This window comes from Triturus cristatus, chromosome 1_2 (assembly GCF_964204655.1).
Source record: "Triturus cristatus chromosome 1_2, aTriCri1.1, whole genome shotgun sequence".
In the NCBI taxonomy this organism is placed as follows: domain Eukaryota; kingdom Metazoa; phylum Chordata; class Amphibia; order Caudata; family Salamandridae; genus Triturus; species Triturus cristatus.
The window spans coordinates 118,693,770-118,713,328 of record NC_140580.1 but is presented as its reverse complement, the minus strand read 5'-3'; the positions used below and the strand labels follow the sequence as shown (position 1 = coordinate 118,713,328).

The following is a 19,559-nucleotide window of genomic DNA, read 5'->3' as shown; positions in this document are numbered from 1 at the left end:
CCTTTGAAGATGGAGCAGATAGCATATGATGTGCTGTATGGATGCATCTAAGGGGTCAATTGTATTGTTACGGCAGTAAACAACAAATCTCTTCCACTTTGCGGCATAGCATGCTCGAGTGGTAGGACGTCTGGCTTCCCTGATAATGTTCATGCAATCAGGGGGAAGGTTAAGGTATCCAAATTCTAAGATTTCAGGAGCCAGATCGCTAGGTTGAGCTGAGCTGGGTCCGGGTGCCTGATTTCTCCATGGTTCTGGGTTAGGAGGCATGGGGACAGGTGCAGCTTTTGGTGTGGTACCACTGAGAGCTGTAGTAGTGTGGTGTACCACGGCTGCCTGGCTCATGTTGGAGCTACCAGAATGAGTGTGAGGGAGTGCTGTTGTAGCTTCCTTACCACTAATGGAATTAGCAGGAGAGGTGGAAAGGCGTATGCAAATTTGCCTGACCAGTTCATCCAGATCGCATTGCCTTTGGACAATGGGTGTGGGTATCTGGCGGCGAAGCTTGGGCATTTTTTGTTTTCGTGGGTGGCGAAGAGGTCTATCTGAGGATGCCCCCACTTGTGGAAGAATGGGTGAAGAACTTGTGGATGCAGTTCCCATTTGTGCATTTGCTGCGTTTGTCTGCTGAGCAGATCTGCCATGGTGTTTTGTATGCCTGGGACGTGTTGTGCCAGGAGAAAGATTTTTTGTGGAATTGCCCATCTCCATATGCTCTGTGCTAAGCGGGAGAGCTGGGGAGAGTGTGTCCCCCCCTGTTTTTGAATATAGTACATTGCAGTCATATTGTCTGTGCGAATTAGGACTGCTTTGGTTGAAATTGGTTTCTGAAACGATTTCAGGGCTAGAAAGATCGCCAATAACTCCAGATGGTTGATGTGGAGTAACCTCTGTTGTGGCGTCCATAGACCTTGCACTGTGAGGTGTAATAGATGCGCTCCCCAGCCGGAGAGCGATGCGTCCGTTGTTAGAATCACCTGAGGAACCGGGTCCAGGAACGGTCGCCCTTTGGAAAGGTTTGTGGTGTTCCACCACTGCAGAGATCGATGAGTGCGGCCGTCCACCAACACCAGATCCGTCAGCTGACCCTGGGCCTGGTTCCACTGGCGTGCTAGGCACTCTTGGAGTGGACGCATGTGAAGTCTTGCATGTGGCACTATGAAAATGCAAGACGCCATCATCCCTATTAGTTTCATGAACACTCTTGCTGGGAGAGAGTGCTGTAGAAGGAACTTTTGGCGCAGGGCTTGCATGCTTGCGATCCTGGCTGAGTTGGGATAGGCTATAGCTTTTGAGGTGTCGAAAGTGGCACCGAGGTATTGCTTTGTGTGAGACGGTATCAAGTGGGACTTTTGGTGATTCACCGTAAAGCCTAGCTGGTGAAGTAGTTGTATGGTAGTGTTTGTATTTTGTACACACTGGTGGTAGGACGCAGCTTTTATGAGCCAGTCGTCCAGGTAGGGGATGACGTGAATGTTTTGTCTTCGGTGGTGTGCTGCCACTACTGCCAGGCATTTGGTAAACACCCGTGGTGCGGTTGTGACCCCGAAGGGGAGAACCTTGAACTGATAATGTTTGCCGTCCACCACAAATCGGAGGTACTTTCTGTGAGCAGGGTGTATTGGGATATGAAAGTATGCGTCTTTCAGGTCCAGTGTAGTGAGAAAGTCGCCCTGACGGAGGAGAGGGAGGACTTGCTGAAGAGTTACCATATGAAAATGGTCTGAATGGATGTATGCATTTAGAGGCCGGAGGTCTAGAATGGGCCATAGGGTCTCGTCTTTCTTCGGTATGAGAAAGTACAGAGAGTAGACCCCTAGATTTAGCTGATCGACGGGTACCTGCTCTATCGCGTGTTTTTGCAGGAGGGAGAGTACCTCTTGTTTCAGAAGTGTGGTATGTTCTTGTGACATCGCACGGTGTCTGGGTGGAATATTTGGGGGGGTAGAGGTTAGTTCGAGACAGTATCCTGACCGAATAATTTGGGTTACCCATTTGTCTGATGTTATGGCCTGCCAGTTTTGAAGGAAGTGTTGCAGTCTGCCCCCGACCGGAGTGGAATGGTCTGGGGGGAGCGGGGGAAAGTCATTGTGTGGGCGGTGTGGCAGAACGGGCGGTGTTGGTTTTGCCCCTGCCTTTATTATTGTTTCCCCGATATCCACCTCTTTGGTAGCCCTTTGAGAAGGTATTTTGAGGAGGGGACTTGTAGGAAGTGGAGGCGTTATCGGAAGAGTAACCTCTGCCAGAGCCTCGAAAGGAGGAACGGCGAAAGGAGCGTCTAGGGGTTTGTCATTGCAGGGCTCCCATAGACTTCGCCGTATCTGTGTCCTTCTTCATCTTTTCCAGGGCTTCGTCTACTTTTGGGCCAAATAAGTATTGTTGGTCAAAAGGGTGGTTTAAGATAGATGCTTGGACCTCTGGATTAAAGCCTGAAATTCTGAGCCAGGCGTGACGGCGAAGGAGGACACTGGTGTTTTTATAGCCCTGGACGCCGTGTCTGCTGCGTCAAGTGCACATTTAATAGAGGTGTTGGTAATAATCTTTCCCTCTTGTATGAGCTCATGAGCTTTATTCTTATATTTGTCTGGGAGATGCTGCATGAGAGCCTCCAGCTCATCATAGTGCGCTCTATCGTACCTTGCTAGCAGCGCCTGCGTGTTGGCGATGCGCCACATATTGGCAGCTTGCGAGGCAGTGCGTTTGCCTGACGCATCTAAGAGCTTGGACTCCTTATCAGTTGGTGGAGCCTCACCAGATGACTGAGAGTTGGAGCGCTTCCTAGCTGTGGAAACCACTAGTGAGTCTAGGGGCGCAGGTCCTTTAATATATACAGGATCCGTGGGGGCTGCCTTGTACTTCTTTTCTATTCTGGGGTTTAAGACCCTAGCTCTAACGGGGTCTTTGAAAACCTCTGTGGCATGCTTGGTCACCCCTTTAAGCATGGGTAATATAGCGGTGGATTTATCTGTTATGTCAAATGTGTCAAGTAGGAAGTCTTCCTCAACTGGATCACTGTGTAATTCCACCCCATGGTAATGTGCCGCCCGTTGTAAGAGGTGGTGGAACCCCAGGGAGTCCTCTGGTGGAGACGGCCTGGATGGATAGAGATCATCCTGAGGCACATCTGGGACATCGGGATTGTGATAATCCTCCCATGGGTCAGGTGTTCCCGGAGGAGTGGGGTCCTGCGGGGCATCTGTGGAATCATAGAATGGATCTCCGTGGTCATCAGGGTCTGGAGATGGGGTTGGAGACCGATGAAGCAAGGGTGGAGAAGGTGGGGGCGGAGATGGAGGGGGTGGAGGAGGTGGAGGAGGAAGAGGAGGAGGTGGAGGTGGTGGGGAGGGTACTCTGAACGGGGATGTGGCAGAGTCCTTCCGTTTTGGTGGTGGAGGAGGAGCTGGCTTGTCCAAAAGTCTTTTCTTGGAAGACAAAATTAAATGTCCAGTCCTGGGATCCTTAGTTAAAGTCTTTTGAAGAGGATCCGGTGTGAAAAGCTCCTCCGGCACCGATTCCTCCATCGGTGCCGATGTTTTCGGAACCGAAGGCTTTGTCGGTTTATCCGCGCCGTGCTTTCTCGGAGTGTCCGATTTTTTGGTCGGCGCCGAGGCAGGCTTCGACACGGAAGCGTCGGTGCCGAGGGATTTGTGTTTGGTCGGCACCGAGAGGCCAGGTTTCGACACCGATGGCTTCGGACGGAACTTGTTTTCTTCGGCGCCGAAGAATGTTTGTCGGTGCCGCTAGGAGGCTGGCTCGAGCCCGAGCCGCCAGGAGACTTGTGATGCTTTTTCACCGGGCCCGAAGGTGGGGTGATGGAAGCAGTATGCTTGGTTTTCCCTAGGCCCGGAGGCGAAGGGGTAACCGGAGTCTCTTTCGGTATGGGCGCGGGAGGGGGAGGGGGTAGAGTACTCACGACCCTCTGCGCCGGTGTGATCTCCTCCACGTCGGAGTCGTCGGCCTCGGAAGCGCTGACGACATCTTCCTCCCGTTCGGTGTGCTGCTGTCCCGAAGCTCCGGTGTTTTCTCCGAAGATGTCAGGTGGAGCCGAGGTCGATGAGTGCGCCATGGTGCGTCGAGCTCGTCGATCCCGAATAGTCTTTTTCTATCGAAAAGACTTGCAGGCGGGGCAGTCTCGGGCCTCGTATTCGGGAGAGAGGCAGAGGTTGCACACCTGATGGGGGTCGGTGTGGGGAAATTTAGACCCACATTTTGGGCACTTCTTGAAGGGAGTCCTTTCCATCGGCCGAGACCGGAGTCGAGATAGGCCCGAAGGCCGCTGCCGATGTCTGGAATCGAAGAAGTGCCGAAGAGAGAGATGAAGAAGTCGATTCCGTCTAAAGAATCTCGATGGATGAGGATTTTTCGTCGAAGGTCGAACTGGGGAGGTTCGAAGCCGGAGCACGAAGTATTACATCCGAGCCCGATGGCGGAGAAAAACAATCTGAGGATGGAGCCGAAGCCCATGCGCAGTACGGACCGAAGGAGGAGTCACCGAACTCGTGACTTCCAAAGACTGTCCAAGAAGAAAAACAAACTGCAAACATCCGGGCCCAACACCAGATGGCGATCTATGCAAAAGTGTATAATCTGCAGCTCATATGCCTCGAACAGTATATTTTTATGCCTATTGTTGGTTCTAAAATAAAACAAGCATATATTTTTTATTTATAATCCATTGGCCTAGAGTTCAGGTATTGAGTGTGTGAGACCATTTGCTGGCTGAGTGTGCGCAACAAATGCTTTACACTGTCCTCTGATACTGCCTTACTGCTCGACCAAGCTACAACTTGAGAGTAAGGTTATATCTAACTTTAGCCTCTGCCAAACCTCTGGGGACTGTGGACTCTGTACACCCTGTACCTATTAAGGAACAGTATATACAGAGCCACTTTCTCACACCTTACAGATGTCAGCTAGAGGAATATTTCCTAAGAAAGCCATAGTAGCCCCTATTTTGCAGGTGGAATGCGCTCTAGGGGGGTAGTGTCAAGGTTCTTTTCGCTTTCAGATAACATATTTGGATACATTTCATGATCCATCTTGGAATGCCTGATTTAGAAATGGGATTGGCTTTGTGTGGTGGCGAAAAAGCAACTAAGAGCTGTTTTGTCTCACGAAAATCTTTTGTTCTTTCCACATAATATAGTAGAGCTCTTCTAACATCTAATGTGTCTATCGCTCATTCTGCTACAGAATAAGGTTGAGGAAAGAACAAGGGTAATTCAACTGATTGATGTGAAAAGTAGAAACTACTTTAGGAAGAAATTTGGGATTGGTCTTTGTGAAGTTGAAAGAAAGGCTCTTGTATAGTTAGTGCCTGGAGTTCGCCAACTCTCCTTAAGGAAGTGATTGCAATAAGAAAGGCATCTTTCCATAAGAGAAATTGTAGTTAACACTTGTGCATTGGTTTAAAAGTGGACCCATTAGCCTCGTAAGGACTATGCTTAAATTCCATACTGGTGCATGTGGAGCTCTTGGTGCTAGTACTCTTTTTAGTCATTTCATAAAGGCTTTAATCACTGGTACTCTGAACAGAGATAAGTGTTGTCTGTTTTGTAAGTATGCAGCTACTGCTGCTAAATGCAATCGAATGGATGTTTAGGCTAATTCAGATTGCTGTAAGTGTAAGAGATAACAGATGAGGTTTTGCACTTAAGCATCAAGTGGATTAATATTGTTATTGTTAAAGTATATAACAAATTGTTTCCACTTTGCTACATAACATGCCCTAGTAGTAGGTCCCCTAGCATCCTTTGGATATCCATACAGTCTGGTGGTAATTGTAAATAACCAAACTCTATGATTTCAGTAGACAAATCGCTAGGTTGTGTTCCTTGGGATTTGGATGCATGATTTCTCCATGGCTCTGAGTGAGGAGACTGGAGTTAAGATGCAGCTTTTGGTGTGGAACTACTGAGATCTCTAGCAGGGTGGAGAACCAAGGTTGACGTGCCTATGTGGGAGCTATGAGTATGAGGGATGATTGTCTGAGCTTCCGAACTACAAACTGACTGTGAGAAAGTGCCCTCTTTCTGCATGGTTGCCACCACTTTTTGCGGAATTGCTGATGTGCTTTGACTGAGTGTGCCCTGGGCTCCTGCTAATCAGGTACCCAGGGCCTATGTTTTTTCCCAAAAACTGCATTGAAGCCTAAACCCAATTGGCATCTCTGGCCACAGGTCATCCCCTGGTAAATGGTACTACAGGTACCCAGGGCACTGAGACCAGAGAAGGCCTCTAAGGGCTGCAGCACTCATTGTGCCACCCTGAGAGGACCTGTACCATTACACTCACACACTACCTTTGCAGGCTGATTGTTTTGGTGCAGAACAAAGTCTAGAGTTGACATGCCACACACATCTGTGTACCATGCCTACAACCCACTGCCCTGGCATAGGTCAGTCATCCCTCTAGCTGGATGCACTATACCAATGGTGAGGGTACAGGTGCATGAGCCCTGTACCCCTACAGTGTCTAAGTCCATTCTTAGACATTGTAAGTGCAGTGTTGCCATCAAGAGTATATGGTGCTGGTAATTTGTCATTACGAACTCCACAGCACTAATGGCTACACTGAAAACTGAGACGTTTGGTATCAAACTTCTCAGTACATTAAACCCACACTGATGCCAGAGTGGGATTTAATGAAAAATGCACACAAAGGGCATCTTAGAGATGCCCCCTGAAAACTAACCTACCACTAGTGCCCAGGCTGCGTGGCTGCTTTCACCTGCCACCACCAGACATGTTTCTGGACCCCTGGGTTGAGAGCCTGCTGCTCTCTGGGGCCTGAAACAATGCACATCCTGGGACGAGGTGCCAAGCCTCCTCCCCTAGGATGGGCAGGGTTCACGTAGCAGGAAGCTTCAAAGGCTTGCCGCCTTTGTGAGCTTTCTGAGGCCACTTGCTGCTCTCAGCAACCGCTCCCCACTGGTTCTGACCCCCACTTTGGGCAGGAGAACCGGCGGGAAAAACAAGTAAGGAAGAGAGGTGAGCCCACCTCTGCCAACTCCACCCCTCAGGAGGGGGAAGCGAGGTAAAGTAGAACTCTCAGTCCAAGCCATCTTGAAGATGAGAGGACTCCGCCAACCAGGGACAGGCTCATGCCCCCCTCCCACTGGTGGGTGGCATACTAGGGGGTGTACCCACTCCAGGGAAGGGACCCAATGGTCCTACCTTTTACCTACCTGTAATGCCACATAATCTAGTATTTAGGGGCACCCGAGAACCTTGCTTCCTCATACAAGAAGAAACTAGAAGAAGGACCTAACAGCCGTGCAGCAGCGAACAAGAGGAAGACACCCACTGATTTGGCCCCAGCCCTACTGGCCTGGCTCCACCTCAAACATGCTCCTGCGAAATCCCGGTGTGACTTGCAGCCAGCAACCTCGAAAACCCCAGAGGACCTGCATGCCTTCTACCTCAAAGACTTTATTGCCAGTGAACACTGGATTTATTCATCTGCAACATCTGGCCTTGGCTGGAAACCGCGAATCCGCACCACTCTGCACCCGCCGTCCACAGGCCGAGCTCAAGTGGGCAAACACCACGAGGAGGTCCCCCGGCGATCCTGACCCGAGATTCGGCGACCACTGACCTGCCTCAAGCCTCCAGCCGACGCCTGCAGCCTAAATCCCAACTGCGACAGAAGCTGGTAAGAAGATCCAACCTCAAAACGTACCCCTGAACCCGACGCCCCACGGTCTTGTGTGCTCAAACCAACAGTGCCTAACCAACCCCTAACTTTCCAACTTACCTCTCGAAGTGTTGGTCACACCCAGAAGACCTTCGTCCCCAAGCCTGCAGTGTCTTTGCAAACCGGAGGTTCCCCATTGAAAACAGGGTGCCAGACGTCAAAACAGCACCCTGCACCCGGCCGCCCTAGTGCCGCTGAGGGTGCACCTTTGCTGCTACTTTGTTTCCCCATTTGCCCTGAGCTAAAGTCTAGGAGCTTTGTTGCCACAACTAAGAGGCCTGCTTGCCAGCAGCCACCAACCGGAGGCCCCTTATCTTCCATTGGATAACATTGGGACCCTGCACTCGGCCACCTTAGTGCCACTGAGGGTGTAATGAGAGTGCATCCTTGACCCTGGGGGACCCCTGAGTCTACCCCAGAACCTCGACTCCCACTACCAAATACTTACCTCAAAACCGATAACACTCTTTTCCTTCATAGGATAACATTGACTGTTTTTTGTGAACGTTTTTAAGTGTGGAGTTTGACAAACTAAAGGAATTCTCTAAAAATTGTACTGTTCAACAAAAACTATTTTTCTTACCTGTTTTCAGGAAATCTCCCAGAGTAGTATCTAGGCATACTACTCTGTGTAAGCCTAGTAATCTCAAAAGTTACTTACCTGCTATTTTACTAAAAAGCCGATTCAAGTCTATGTATTGCATTTACAAAGTATTGCATTTCTCTGCATCCATACTGTAAATCAAACCAAAGTGCATATACAATTATCATTCAAACTGTATTTCAATTGCATTACTACTGTAAAGTATGTATTGCTTACCTGTGCCAGGCTTGCTTGGTTCTAGAAAATAAAATAACTAAAAGAATATTTTTATACAAAAACAATTGGTCTGAAGTTCAGTCTGAATGTGTGAAATTCATTTGCAGACTAGGTGTGTACAACAAATGCTTAACACTGTCCTCTGATACTGCCTTACTGCTCGACCACACTCCCACAAATAGAGAGTGAGGTGCTATCTAACTTTACCTCTGCCTACCTTTGGGGTTCCACAGGACTCTGTGCACACTATACCTCACTTTGGTATAGTATATACAGAGCCAGCTTCCTACAGCGGCGCCATGTCTCTCTCAGATCACTTGTTTTTAGATGCTCTGGGTGGTACAGGCTCTAAGAACCACATCAACTGCCCTTGCTGGTATTCTACCATTGAGTACTTTTGGTCACACAAGTGATTCACAAGCTCCGGGTTGGTCTCCAAGTTTTTGTCTGCCTTGTTCATGTACTCATGTCATTCTGGACCAAAGGCCAGGTACATAGTCCACTTTGTCTTGCTTGGGATGTACGAGGGGTCTCTCTCAAGCTTCTTTCACCCAACTCAAGGGACCTCCGGCGGGTTGTCCAAAGAGTAGCTGACCTCAAAGTTGTCTTCTTGATGGTCAGGTGAGAGGAATAAATGACAGACTGAGTGTTGGTAGATATGGGGGTATTTTGAGTGGTAATTCAGACAAAAATAGAACACAGTATGTTCCATCAACATCTCATTTTTGGGCAGAACAGAATGTTCGGAAAGAGACCCAATTCGATGTTGCCCAGAGGCCTCTAAGGCAAAGATAAATTCGACACAAGGGATTGTTTCAGAGCTCAAGATGGAAGAAAATCTACATGATCGAGACAATATTGTCGTTTAGATGAACTAACGATGAACCAAAGGGAACCCAAGATTATCTCGAACCGGAGCACGAGAGAATACATCGGGAGTCGATGTACATGCGTAGTCTCACCGAGAGGCGGAGTCGAACATCCTCGTGACTCAAAATCATTCTCCGAAGAATAACTTGGAATCATCCGAGCCCAAAACTAGAGTGCAGACTTACACACAGCATGTGTATCTACAGCCACACATGCCTCAAACAAAATGTGCTGCATGTCTCTAAAGACGTCGAGCTAAGCGGTTTTAAAAGAGGGAAAAACACCTAAATAGTTCACGCTCCATGCTCAAGAATCCAGTCAGCAGCAGCTGAAAAGACGGCAAAAAATGTATTAAAATGAACTGGCTTATCTGCCATCTAAAGGGCATGATAGGAAACTGGTGGTATGCTTTTCCTTATCAATGCAGCAGTAGTTTTCCAAGCCTTTCAGGCGTCAGCTATTGCTATCTTGTAGCACATTTCTTTTTTTTTTAAACCACTTTCTAGTGGCTGTTATTTCTAGTGACTATTTTTCTGCATTTAAAATTGTTTTCTTTTTTTAAAGTAATTGGCCAATATAGCCTTTTACATGCAGTTTTACATTTTAAAATAAAAGCTAATGATACATTTGTATAACTTTTTTACCATGTGGGGGGCATACTATTCTGTTCATTTAACTAATGATGAAGATCCCATGGAGGAGAACTTTGGGTTTCGAAGTAGAATGCCATCTGCCAAAAGCCCTTTAACGACTTGCCTGGTGTAGTAAGTTATATACAAATGCAATAGAACATGCAAGTGGGCTTTAGTGCACACTTAGATCCGATTACTGCTACTTACCATAGGAGCTATAGCAACTAAAGAAACTGGACAGGTGACACTGATTAAAATGCAAACAAGGACTGTTCTTACCTTGTTCGTCTCTGGGAGCTGCCTTGCTGTAGCTTGCCATCTGTTGTACAACTGTACTGTGCCACATCTGTCCAGTGACAGTGCAATGTTCCCTGAAGTCAGCATGTGTTGTGCTCTGTGCTGCCAGTTCACAGTGCGCTCGATCATGAAGCGCAGAGCATCCCCCTCAGGGAGTCGTACACGGATGCGCTGCAGGGAAGCGAGCAAAGGCAGAATCTTTTCTAAAGTTGGCTTCTGCGATCTATGACACTGCGGACACAGCCATACTCTCTGTCCCTGCTGCAAACTGGGCAAGGTAACACAATGCGTGTGGAATGAGCCCCTGCAGAGTTCACATTGTATCAAAGGAGAAGCTGGAGCTTCTTGACAATTGCACACTCGCCAATCCAAGTCCTCCTCACTGGACAGCAACTTCTGTTCATTTAGTGTTCTTAGAGCATGTAAGCCTTCCATCTCCCTGAGACGAGCTTCTCCCAAGGTGGCCATCTGAGAATTAGAAAAAACAATGCATTAAATAGTAAACTTGCACATGCAACATGTAAATCCGCTATAGAAAATGTAAATCAAATGCAAAAAGTATAAAGTGTCTACTTGTCTGCTTCCTATGAGGGCACCACAAGTCTAAGTCTCTGCAATTAGACAACACAATAAAGATCCCTCTAGCACAAACTGAGGAGCATGCACGCAGCACACATAAGCATTCTAGTGTCAACTCACTAGGGCAATGCAACAAAATTGGAACTTTGCACCGTGAAGCATAAACAATAGCCACCCACTTTGGTGTCTTCTCATGAAATTCAATTGCTTAAAGATGCAAATATCTATTTTGCAAGTGTGTGTGGATCCAGTTTTATCTCAGACTCTACTATGCAGGCGTTTCTTCGAGTCATTAGGCAGGATTTAGTGGACCGTAGCCTCTGTGACTGCTGTAGTTTAAAACTGTTATATGACCAAACGAACAAGCTACTTGCCTTCGGTAACGCTTTTTCTGGTGGATACAGTATCTGCCTGTTGTGAGAAAGTGCCATCTTTCTTGCATGGTGTGCCCCCACTTTTTGCTGAATTGCTGAATGTACTTTGACAGAGTGTGCCCTGGACTCCTGCCAATCAGGTGCCCAGGGCCTATGTTCCTTCCCTAAAACGGCAAACACTGGCCACATGTCAGCCCCTGGTAAATGGTACTGTAGGTACCCAGGGCCTTGCGACCAGGGAAGGCCTCTAAGGGCTGCAGCACTTATTGTGCTACCCTTAGAGGCCCTGTACTCTAACACAAACACACTGCCCTTGTAGGCTGAGTGTCTGGGTACAAGACAAAACAGCGATTCGACATGGCACACATCCCTGTGCGTTGCCCACAACCTACACTGCCCTGGCATACATCAGCCAACCCTCTAGCTGGGTGCCCTATGCCAGTGGTGTGGGCACAGGAGCATGAGCCCTGTGCCACTACAGTACCCAGGTCCATTCCTGGGCACTGTAAGTGCAGTGCTGCCATTTAAGAGTATACAGTGCTGAGAGCTCGTCAAACACGAACTCCACAGCACCATGATGGCAACACTGGAGACTGAGAAGTTTGGTATCAAACTTCTCAGCACATTAAACCCGCACTGATGCCAGTGTGAGATTTAATGCACAAAGCACTACAGAGGGCATCTTAGAGATGCCCCCTGAAACCTAACCTGCAATCCACGTCTTGTCTGAGAGGCTGCCTAGGTTGCCACACAGCAGACATGTTGCTGGACCCCTGGGTGGAGAGCTCCCGCTCTCCTGGGCCTGCAACAATGCACATCCTGGGCGAGGTGCTAGGTCTCCTCCCCCAGGATGGGCAAGGGGGATGCTTCAAAGGCATTCCACCTTTATAAGCTTCTCCAGGCCACTTGCTTTACTCAGTAACTGGCCCCCACCGGTTCTGACCCCCACTCTGGCGGGAAGACTGGCCGGAAACCCCAAGTAAGCACAGGGGATGTGCCAGCCTCTGCCAACCCCACCCCTCAGGTGGGGGAGGCGAGGTGAAGCACATCTCCGGGCTCTCTCCATCTTGAAGATGGGAAGCCCTGCCCAATCAGGACTAGGCTACTGCCCCCCTCCCACAGGATAGGGGGTGTACCCACCCCAGGGCAGGGACCCATTGGTCCCTGCCCTTTACTTACCTGTAACACCCCTAAATCTAGTATTTAGGGGCACCCTGAACCTTCCTTCCTTAGATTCCAGATTCCAAAAAAGCAAAGAAGAACAAGAAGAAAGAAGACCTGCCGTGCAGATGCTAAGAAGAGGAAGACACCAACTTTGGCCCCAGCCCTACTGGCCTGTCAACCCTCGAACCTGCTCCTGCTAAATCCCAGCACCTCCTGTGGCCAGCAACCTCACAAACCCCGGAGGAACCTGGCTACCTTGTGACTCTGAGCATCTGGGACTCCCATTAGCAGTGGCTCTGCTCAAATCAAGTTTCTAACCCCTGGCATCAGCCCGGAACCGCAAAACCTGCACACTCTGCACCCACCAAGCCTGGCCTGTGCCGGAGAGGACAAAGACCCCGAGGACATCCCCCCCGGCGACTGTGACGCTCCTGACGACGCCTGCAGCCTCAGAACCAGGGACCCCACCCAACCACCATCAACAGAGGGTAAGATTTCCTGACATCAAATGGCACCCCTGCACCCAGCCCCTGCGAGCCCCCTGTGCCCGACTCCTGGGTACCTACCTATCTTCCAACTACCCAACTTACCTCTCAAAGCGGTGGTGGCACCCAAAGACTCTTTGTCCCCGAGCTTGCAGCCTTTGTTCGTCCTTGAGCTTTCTCATTGAAATCCATTTAATGCCCAAAGGCTCAAAAGCACCCTGCACCCAGCCGCCCGAGTGGCCCTGGCAGTGCAACTTCTACTCCTACCTACTTCCCCATTTGCCCTGAGCAAGTGACCAGGAGCCCAGCTCCCACAGCCGCGTGGCCTGCTCGTCAGCAGCCACCAACCAAGGCCCCCCCTGCCTCCTATAGGATACCATTGGGCCTAACTCACTCTGCACCCAGCCGCCCCAGTGCCGCTGAGGGTGTAACAACTGTACCAACCTGACCCTGGGAGACCCCCGAGTCTGTGCCCAGAACCTTAACTCTGCCAGTCGAGTACTTACCCATAAGCCGATAACTCACTTTTCTTCAATAGGGTAACATTGACTAGTTTCTTCTGAAATTTCTTCTGTGTGTGGAGTTTCTAAAACTTAAAAACTTCACCTAAAATCAAATGAGTAACAAAAACGGAAATACTCACCTGCTATTAGGAGAGATCCCAGTGCTGGATCTTGGTGCCCAGCACTGACCATGAAAAGTACTCACAATCGTACTTACCACTAACCCAATTTTCTTCCATAGGAAATCATTGACTGTTTTTCTGTGAAATTTCTTCTAAGAGTCGATTTTTGCAAACTACAAATATTCTTTAAAAATACCAACTGTGAAAACGTAATTACTTACCTGTTTTAGATAGAGGTCCCAGTACTGAGCCTAGGAGCCCAGCCCTGGATTACAAAAGTAACGAGAACATACTTTACCCGTAACTTGAATTTTCTTCCATAGGGAACCATTGACTGTTTTTCTATGAAATTTCTTCTAAGTGTCGATTTTGCAAACTTATAAATATTCCTTAAAAATCGCCTGTGTAACTTAAACGCAGTTTCTCAACTGCTTACAGGTGATACACTAGTGCTGGATCTAGGATCCAAAACTGACCTAGAAAAAGTAACCATAACCCCACTTACCTGCTAAGTGAATATCCTTCCATAGGATAACATTGGTAATTTGATTAGCAAAAGTTTTTAAGTGTCAACTTTTAAAATAGCAAAATATTGCTTAAAAATTACAACAGTAACTAAAACGAATTTACTCACTTGTTTCCAAGAACTGTCCCAGGGCTGAATCTAGGATCCAGTCCTGGAGTTAGAAAAGTAATCCTGAAAGTAATCAATTGCAAATAACTTAAAATTCACATTGAGCTCAATGTATTATTGTGTTTGAAATTGTGTTGCCTATTGCAACCAAACTAACTATAATCTGCAAAATTCAAGTGCCTATTGCAAAGAATTTAACTAAAGCATCTCATTCTGAGAAAGTATATTTTGATACCTATTGTTGGTTCTAAAATAAAAACAACCATTTCTTTTTCATATAAACCATTGGCCTAGAGTTCAGTTATTGAGTGTGAGAGACCATTTGCTGGCTGAGTGTGTACAACAAATGCTTTACACTGTCCTCTGATACTGCCTTACTGCTTGACCAAGCTACCACTTTAGAGAGTACGGTTATATCTAACTTTAACCTCTGCCAAACCTCTGGAGACTGTGGACTCTGTACACACTGTACCTATTTGGGAACAGTATATACAGAGCCACTTTCTCACAGAGCCCGCATATGCCATCTGGCATGTTGCACCAGTAGGATGCAGGAGGCCATCAGGCCCAGGAGGCGGAGGGTCATCCTGACTGAAACCCGGGATAGAGGCTGAAAGATCGGAATCAGAGCCTGAATATCCCGGACTCGTTGTTCGGGAGGATAAACCCGAAACTGCGTCGAATGCAGAACTTCTCCGATGAAGGGGAGCTTCTGAGAGGGACTCAGGTGTGACTTTGGCACGTTGATGGAGAACCCCAGCGAATGCAGGAGGTCGGCCGTAGTCTGGAGGTGGGAGACGACTGTCTGGGGCGAACCGGCCTTCAACAACCAGTCGTCGAGGTAGGGGAAGACTGACACTCCTGACCTGCGCAGATGAGCTGCGACCACCGCCATCACTTTGGTGAACACCCGAGGGGTGCTGGTAAGGCCGAAGGGGAGCACAGCAAATTGAAAATGCTCGTGGCCTACCGTGAACCGCAGGTAACGCCGGTGGGCTGGCAGGACGGGTATGTGAAAATAGGCATCCTGCAAGTCCAACGCTATCATCCAGTCTCCAGGGTCGAGGGCAGCCAAGACCTGAGCCAGAGGCAACATCTTGAACTTCTCCTTCCGGAGGAAGCGATTGACGTTCCTGAGGTCCAAGATGGGGCGCAGGCCCCCTTTGTCCTTCTTGGGGACCAGAAAGTAGTGGGAACAACAACGTCGCCAAGGCTGGGGAGTCGCCAAGTGTTCCCCTGACATGCGGTGGGACTGAGGTGGCATGGCTGGAGGGTTGGACTGAAAGGGAAGGGAGTAACCCTTGCAGATGACCTGCAACACTGTAAGAAAGTGGGTTTCTGTTGCAGTAACCCCCCCCCTTTTTTGCCTAATAGCTGAAGCACTTTTCCTTGTTGTGCCCTGGGCTCCCGCCTATCAGGTGCCCAGGGCCTGTGTTCCTTCCCTAAAAAACTGTCTAACAGCCAAAACCCAAATTGGCAAACCCTGGCCACATGTCAGCCCCTTGTAAATGGTACCCTAGGTACCCAGGGCCTTGTGACCAGGGAAGGCCTCTAAGGGCTGCAGCACTCATTGTCCCACCCTTAGAGGCCCTGTACCCTAACACACACACACTGCTCTTGCAGGCTGAGTGTCTGGATACAAGACAAAACAGAGAGTCGACATGGCACACATCCCTGTGTGCCATGCTCACAACCTACACTGCCCTGGCATACATCAGCCACCCCTCTAGCTCGGTGCCCTATGCCAGTGGTGTGGGCACAGAGGCAGGAGCCCTGTCCCCCTACAGTACCCAGGTCCATTCCTGGGTCCTGTAAGTGCAGTGCTGCCAGCTAAGAGTATATGGTGCTGGGAGCTTGTCAAACATGAACTCCACAGCACCATAATGGCAGCACTGAAGACTGAGAAGTTTGGTATCAAACTGCTCAGCACATTAAATCCACACTGATGCCAGTGTGTGATTTAATGTACAAAACACCACAGAGGGCATCTTAGAGAGGCCCCCTGAAACCTAAACTTACAATCCACGTCTGTTCTGAGGCTGCCTAGGCTGCCACACAGCAGACATGTTTCTGGACCCCTGGGTAGGAGAGCCCCTGCTCTCCTAGGTCTGCAACAATGAACATCCTGGGCAAGGTGCTAAATCTCCTCCCCAGGATAGGCAGGGGGAAGCTTCAAAGGCATGCCGCCTCTGTGAGCTTCCCCAGGCCCTGCAACCCCCCACTCTGGCGGGAAGCTTGGCCGGAAACCTCATATAAGGACAGGGGATGTGCCAGCCTGCCAACCCCACCCCTCAGGTGGGGGATGCGAGGTGAAGCACATCTCCGGGCTCTCGCCATCTTGAAGATGGGAAGCTCTGCGCAATCAGGACTAGGCTCCTGCCCCCCTCCCACAGGAGAGAGGCAGGATAGGGGGTGTACCCACCCCAGGACAGGGACCCATTGGCCCCTGCCCTTCACCTACCTGTAACGCCCCTAAATCTAGTATTTAGGGGCACCCTGAACCTTCCTTCCCCAGATTCCAGATTCCAAACTACAAAGAAGAGCAAGAAGAAAGAAGACCTGCCCTGCAGCTGCTAAAAAGAGGAAGACACCAACTGCTTTGGCCCCAGCCCTACCGGCCTGTCGACCCTCGAACCTGCTCCTGCTCCAACCCGGCATCTCTTGCGGCCAGCAACCTCACAAACCCCGGAGGACCTGGCTACCTCTTGGCTCTAAGCCCCTTGGACTCCCATGAGTAGAGGCTCTACTCAAAACCTATCTCTAATCCCTGGCAGCAGCCCGGCACCGCAAACCCAGCACACTCTGCACCAGCCAAGCCTGGCCAGTGCCGGAGTGAACAAAGACCCTGAGGACGACCCCACAGCGACTGTGACCCCGAGTCCGGCACCCAAGGACGTCCCTCGACACTCCTGAAGTAGCCTGCAGCCTCAGAACAAGGTGCCCCCCCAACCGCAATCAACAGAGGGTAAGATTTCCCGACACCAAAAGGCACCCCTGCACGCGGCGCCCCACGGCCCGTGTGCCCAATCCCGGGGTACCTACCTATCCTCCAACTAACCTCTCGAAGTGGTGGTGGCACCTGAAGAGTCCTCGTCCCCGAGCTTGCAGTCTTTTTCTAAACTGGAGATTTCCCATTGAAATCAATAGAGCGCCCGAAGGCTCAAAAGTACTCTGCACCCAGAGTGGCCCTGGCAGTGAAAACTCTACACCTACCTACTTCCCCACTTGCCCTGAGTAAGTGACCAGGAGCCCAGCTCCCACAGCCGCGTGGCTTGCCCGTCAGCAGCCACCAACCAAGGCCCCCCTATCCCTCATAGGATAACATTGGGCCTAACTCTCTCTGCACCCGGCCGCCCTAGAGCCGCTGAGGGTGAACCAACTGTACCTACCTGACCCTGCGGGACCCCTGAGTCTATGCCCAGAACCTCAACTCTGCCAGTCGAGTACTTACCCTTAAACCGCAAACTCTATTTAACTCATAGGGTAACATTGACTGGCTTTCCTGAAATTTCTTCTAAGTGTGGACTTTTCAAATCTTAAAAAATTCACCAAAAATCAGCCGAGTAACGAAAACGAAATTACTCACCTGCTCTTAGGTGAGCTCCCAGAGCTGGATCTTGGTGCCCAGCACTGACTCTGAAAAAGACTTACAACTGTACTTACCCTTAACTCAATTTTCTTCCATAGGAAACCACTGACTGTTTTTCTGTGAATTTTCTTCTAAGTGTCGATTTCTGCAATCTTGAAATATTCCTCAAAAATCGTATAATATCTGAAAACGTAATTACTTACCTGTTTTGGATAAAGGTCCCAGTACTGAGTCTAGGCACCCAGTACTGGAATACAAAAGTAACGAGAACATACAGTACCTGCAACCTGAGTTTTCTTCCATAGGGAATCATTGACGGTTTTCTTTGAAATATTTTCTGTCAACTTTTAAAATCGCTAAATATTGTTTAAAAATCATTACAGTAATTAAGTCGACTTTCATCACTTGATTCTGAGTACTGACCCAGGACTGAACCCAGGATTCAGTTATGGAATTCCAAAAGTAATCCTAAAAGTAATCTGTGGCAAATAACATGAAACTTCCATTGAACTCAATGTATTATTGTGTTTAAAATAGTGTTGCCTATTGCAACCGCTTGTAACTGTTTACAAAAGTCAATTACATCTTGCAAAAGTATTTATATAAAGCATCTCATTCTGAGAAAGTATATTTTAATTCCAATTGTTGGTTCTAAAATAAAACAAGCATATATTTTTTATATATAAACCATTGGCCTAGAGTTCAGTTATTGAGTGTGTGAGACCATTTGCTGACTGAGTGTGTACAACAAATGCTTTACACTGTCCTCTGATACTGCCTTACTGCTCGACCAAGCTACCACTTTAGAGAGTAAGGTTATATCTAACTTTAGCCTCTGTCAAACCCTTGGGGACTGTGGACTCTGTACACCCTGTACCTATTAAGGAACAGTATATACAGAGCCACTTTCTCACAGGTACCATTTGTCCCGCCCCTGCCCAGGTTCTCGGACACTTTTGTCCCTACTTGGGATCCACACTGGGACACGGCGCCAGTTCGGCCTGTCCGGCGCCGTTCCCAGCGCCGTTTGTTCCTTCCCCAGTCCCTGCCGCCACAGTGTGTCCCTCCTCCTGCGGCGGAGGATGACTGGGAGGGGTCCGAGGACCTGCTTGCCCGAGGGCGCGCCGGCGGGAGCCCGAGGCCTAAACAGGCGGTCCAAGGTGGCAATAAATTCTTGCACCTGAGCGGGAGTCGCTGACGGACCAGGGTAAGGTGGGTAGGCCGCGGGACTCCCAGGCTCCGAAGGAGACACAGGGGCAGAACCCCCTGTCCCCCTCGTCCACATACGGGGATCAACAGGGGGACATCGGAGAGCGACAACGCTTCTTCGACTTCTGTTTGTGTGGTCTCTTACCCGAATCCGAGGGTGAAGACTTGCAGCCCGAGGAGTGATGATGGTGGCCCCGCGAGCGTTCCCTGGAGCGGCCCCTAGACCGCGAACGGCGTGGGGACGAGTGCCGGACTTCAAACAGCTTCCGGCGCCGCTCCCTCAAGGCCTTCCGGGCCATGGCCAAACAGTCCATGCGGGCCTGGGAGTCGTAGTCGCTCTCCAGGCAGTAGAGAGACATTGCGGGGGTCCGCCACAGACATATTGCACCGGCAGGCCCTACAAGACTTTAAACCAGGCATCCCTATGACGCCAACTCAAACTTACAGGAGACAAAAAGTGTCAGAAAGATAGTCAAAAAGCGACTAAGGTACGTTCTCTAACTGGATCTGCGCTTACTGGTGCGGAAAAAGGAAGAACTGACATCAGCGCACATGGGTGGCACCTAAGTAGTCTCCGTGACGTCAT

General features: G+C 49.4%; 1 pseudogene across 1 annotated transcript in view; it reads right to left on the bottom strand.

Moving 5' to 3' along the window:
• Positions 1-19,559, bottom strand: part of LOC146866929 (lysine-specific demethylase 5B-like) — a 545,361-nt pseudogene that overhangs the window by 191,774 nt on the left and 334,028 nt on the right. The window contains exon 9 of the transcript XR_014966708.1: positions 10,297-10,782. The product of XR_014966708.1 is annotated as a lysine-specific demethylase 5B-like (transcript). The remainder of the gene's footprint in view (positions 1-10,296; positions 10,783-19,559) is intronic.